The sequence below is a fragment of the Bidens hawaiensis genome, unplaced genomic scaffold (assembly GCF_021521415.1).
Source record: "Bidens hawaiensis isolate Kalapana, Puna unplaced genomic scaffold, B.hawaiensis_p1.1 tig00058917_1, whole genome shotgun sequence".
Taxonomy (NCBI): domain Eukaryota; kingdom Viridiplantae; phylum Streptophyta; class Magnoliopsida; order Asterales; family Asteraceae; genus Bidens; species Bidens hawaiensis.
The window spans coordinates 54,224-58,972 of NW_027506423.1; the positions used below are offsets into that span (position 1 = coordinate 54,224).

The 4,749-nt window shown below is 41.7% G+C and overlaps 1 non-coding gene across 1 annotated transcript; it reads left to right on the forward strand.

Annotated features, from left to right (window-relative positions):
- Positions 1 to 4,261: 4,261 nt before the first annotated feature.
- Positions 4,262 to 4,335, forward strand: TRNAD-GUC (transfer RNA aspartic acid (anticodon GUC)). The gene has a single exon. It is a non-coding gene; the product is annotated as a tRNA-Asp (tRNA).
- Positions 4,336 to 4,749: the final 414 nt, after the last annotated feature.

A 4,749-nucleotide genomic window follows, 5' to 3' on the forward strand; every position in this document is an offset into this window, starting at 1 on the left:
GACTTATTGGGAAAAAGGAGGAAGATCACTTTGATCTCTTGTTTAAGAGAAATCAGTGGCTCACCACGAATGGGAATGAACATATTCTATTTGATCTCGAAGTCCACATATAGCGCTTCTTCCAATCCTGGATGGGGGATCACTTGTAGGAATGACATAATGCTAATCCATGTTCCACACGGCCAAGGAAGCATCAGTTTTTAATCTCATTATGACTTGGTCATTCAGAAGAGATTCTTTCTCGATCAGAATAATGGAATGGAAGGCGCTACAAGAAAGATATACTCCTTTTCAAATCGCCCCACGAAGACAGATGTTCAGAAAGGTTCTCGAGATTCTCAATCGCTCTTTCTTTAGTTGGGAGGAATAGTACGAGAAGGGAGCGAGACCAAGCCGAGCCACTAGTTGAGTAAGCCCTTCCCACGTGTCAAAATGAATTGCTGCCTCAACCAGAGAGATCAACCTGCGCCTTTGTTGTTAGGCCCCGGAGGAAAGTTTTCCGTAACCGAACTGAATGGAAATGTTACTTTCAAAAATGCTTTCTAAAAAGAAAGAAGGTCCATTTTCCCACGTAGTTCGTCGGTCAAACCAACAATTCTCTTCTCAAAGTAATAGGGAGATCCTTTTCTAGTTAGACTTCTTGCAATGAAAGAACCATCCCTTCCTTTTTGTTTGTCCTGTCAGATAGAAAGAGGGACCCCAAAGAGTCTTCTTTACCACTTTAGGAGGCGGGGGTGAAGGGGGGGGGGGGTTTACTTGCAACCGAGGCAACGTTGTTTATGATTGAATCTCAGAGGAACTCTTATCATTTGGTAGATCCAAGTCCATGGCCTATTTTGGGTTCACTCGGAGCTTTGGAAACCACCGTAGGAGGTGTGATGTACATGCACTCATTTCAAGGGGGTGCAACACTTCTCAGTTTGGGCCTAATCTTTATCCTATATACCATGTTCATATGGTGGCGCGATGTTCTACGTGAATCCACGTTGGAAGGACATCATACCAAAGTCGTACAATTAGGACCTCGATATAGGTTTATTCTGTTTATTGTTTTGGAGGTTATGTTCCTTTTTGCTCTTTTTCGGGCTTCTTCTCATTCTTCTTTGGCACCTACGGTAGAAATCGGAGGTATTTGGCCCCCAAAAGGGATTGCGGTTTTAGATCCTCGGGAAATCCCTTTTCTTTATACCCTTATTCCCCTTTCATCCGGAGCTGCCGTAACTTGGGCTCATCATGCTATACTCGCGGGGAAGGAAAAACGAGCAGTTTACGCTTTAGTAGCTACTGTTTCACTGGCTCTAGTATTCACAGCCTTTCAAGGAATGAAATATTATCAAGCGCCCTCCACAATTTCGGATTGTATTTATGGTTCTACCTTTTTCTTAGCAACTGGCTTTCATGGTTTTCATGTGATTATACTCTTTTCTCGATCATATGTAGTATTCGCCAATATCTTGGTCATCTGACCAAGGTGCATCACGTTGGCTTTGAAGCAGCTGCATGGTACTGGCATTTTGTAGACGTGGTTAGGTTATTCCCATTTGTCTCTATCTATTGGTGGGGAGGTATATGAAGGAACGAATCAGTGGATTGAAGAATTAAAGCTCGAAGACAAAGAGAAGCGGGCTTTTCCAAAGAATTACTGCAGCTTTCCCACTCCCTTTGATTATCATATACAAAAAAATCTCTTGCACTTTCCTACCAAATCTCTCTTTATTTTGGCACATAAATGAAGGGATCGAAGAGATTATGGCAGATCATGTTCACCAAGAAATGACCGGAAATCGGATCTTGGTCTTTTTGAGATTGGTCCTTTAATCGTAATAAAAGATGTTTTCTTGTCTCTCGTTTCTTTTCTGAACAAATCGAATAACCTAATGGATCGAACTCTCCATGAGATTCATAGTTGCATTACTTATAACTTCCTTGTTCGTAGACAAAGTGTAATCTACTAGACTTTCTTTCCTATCTTCTTAGAAATAAGTAATAGTGGATCTTTGACTAGCATTTCGTGGAAATCATAGTTGGTATTGGACAAGAAGGAAATTCCTTCTCTTCTGTTATCACAAGAAGGAACTAGGTTCCTAGCCAAGCCAGGGAATCTACGACCGATTGTCAAAAAATCTCCCACTACGGGGTAAGAAGCAAGGAAGGAGTGCCCCTTTCAAAAATGATTTTTTAGTTCAATCACCCGCCGAAGCGAATCCTTCGAAATAGCCAAGCCAGTAAGTAGAAGGGCAAGGTGACCGCAGGGAAAGGCATTACTGGAAGGAAAGTATCCCAACTCAATGTCTTACGCATCAGTGGCCTTTGAGTGAAAGCAGTAAGTCAGTGGCCATGAATCATCGATTTTAGAGTTACCAGCTCAAGGCAGCTCATGGGAATTTCTTTAAGTAAGAACGATCCCCAGTGTCATCCTCTTCGTCTTCTCTTTAGGAAAGCAAGTCCCATCGAGTTAGCTCTTGGAGTCAAGGCATGCCATAAGGTAGCGACTGACTTTCAGGTGAGATGGTTCAATAATAGATTAGATAAAGGCTCTTGCTAATTCCAACGAGGGGAGGAAAGTAAATAGCGTAGAAAAGGAAGTGGCTATTCTTATTTGTTCATGACTCCGTTGCGCTCCTATTTCAAGGAAAAAGCGCCTTTTCTCTTACAGACAAAAGAAATGGATTGATTCCGGCTAGCTCGAAGGGAAGGAAAGAGCGCTGTAAGAGAAAGAGTGCCTTGATCATATTTAGGATTTTTACTGAAAGCAGAGGAAGCATTCGATGCATCATATAAAAAAATGTGCAGCTGCCAGAGCCCTGTATTTACCAGCGGGGGTCCCGAGATATTCTATGATCAAAGGCTTTATGGTTGTCACGAACTGGATTCGAACCAGCGCCTCTGGGAGCAGCAGGCCCAGCAAACTACCATTCATTCTGATCATGACTTTGTTTACCCGGTTCCCCTCGCAGCTAAAAGGTACACCCGGGCCGCTCGCAAGGGCCTACTTACCTTGCTTGTAGGCCAGCTGCAGAGCTAACCCTTGTTCTACTGGTTTGATGCTACCAAGACGATTGGTAGGTTTTTCACCGAGCTCGTCGCTTGAGTCTATAGGCTACCTCTTCTCTCTGCTTTTCTACAAGGTTTACTTTCTTCTTCCTTCATACCCGGCCAAGCCTTTAGGTTGTTTAAGGAGGTTTGGGCTAGGTCGTTGCGCTCCTGCCACCTCTTGGCAAAGTAGGCTTCTGGGAAAGCCCCCTCCTGTGGCAACGGTGTGGGGCATCAGAGGCTGTTGCCCCGTGGCCAACTCGAAGGGGCTGAAGTTCAACGCAGAGCTTTTTGGTTGTTAAGTTATAGCAGCACTCAGCAACATCCAACAGCTCCAATCCTTCTGGTTTGCACTAAAGTGGCTTAAGTATCCCTCGAGGAGTCCGTTTATTTTCTCCGTCTGAGCTTTCAAAGATATACTGACTTAGGTATCTGACCAAAAAATAACGACCTTCTAACATTACCGACTTTGAAATCTCGGGGTTTCAAAATGATTCAGAGAAAAAAGCTCTTTTCATCATCAGAAACAACCCGCTTTCCGACCTCTTGCATTGAATTACCATAACGAAAAGATAAAATAATTAAAAATGGTTCTTGTGACTCGGAATGAACCTTTCTCGGTGGAGGAAAGGAATAGCGATGGATTCTGATGGAAAGAAAAAGTCGCTTCCACAATTTCATCTATATTGAATCTCTTAAGAATAGCTTATATAGTCATGGTTCAATTCAGATCCACTTACTTTTGATTTCTTTCTCATTTTTCGGATCTGAATTGAATAATTGAGAAGTAGGAAGACTTTGGCGATTCATATCATAATAGGTATAATATTTATGTCCCAGCACAGAAAATAAGAATAATGAAACATGAGGAAGAGTATACCCTGTAGTGACATAGCAGTTCTCCTAATCGACTACTTATCATAATGAACATTAAAAAAAAGCCCTTTCTCGGATTTGAAGCGATGACTTAAGCCTCTTTCTTAGCTTAGGGCCTTTAAAGTGAAAGAGTGTGACTCTTTAAAATAAAACCATTTGATTCAATTCATGAATTAGCCCACTAAGAGTCTACTCTACTGCATTTTAAAAATATCTAATTATATAGATATTAAAAATCTTTAGAATTATTAGAATCTAATAAAGTATATCATTCGTGTTTCTGTTACAATAAGGCGAAAGTCAAAAGTTCGAATGAAGAGAAAAAAGTGGAGGCTGTACACCTCCTTTTCCTGGGATTGTAGTTCAATCGGTCAGAGCACCGCCCTGTCAAGGCGGAAGATGCGGGTTCAAGCCCCGTCAGTCCCGACGCTGGATTCAAAAAATAAATCAAATCATCTCTCCATTTTCTGTGAAAAAGGACTTCCCAGGTGGCGTAAGATTGGTTGTTGTAATTGTTGTGCTGCTGTGGCTTTTGGTTGTTGTAATTGTTGTTGAATTGTTGTTATAGTTTCTTTGTTGACCTTGCTGGTATTGATAACTGTTTCTTGGTTGTACATACTGATTGTTTCAGAAGTTTCTTGGTTGATTGCACTCCCTTGCAAAATGTCCAGGTTGTTGACAGTTGTAGCATATAGCTTTTGACTTGTCAAAACCTATTATTTCATTAGGACCTAACACAAGATACCTACCAAGCATGTTGAACAATCTCTTACTCCTTAATGCCAACATAGCAGCCTACCATTTCAGATCCATGTTCTCTAGATCATCTGCATCAAATTG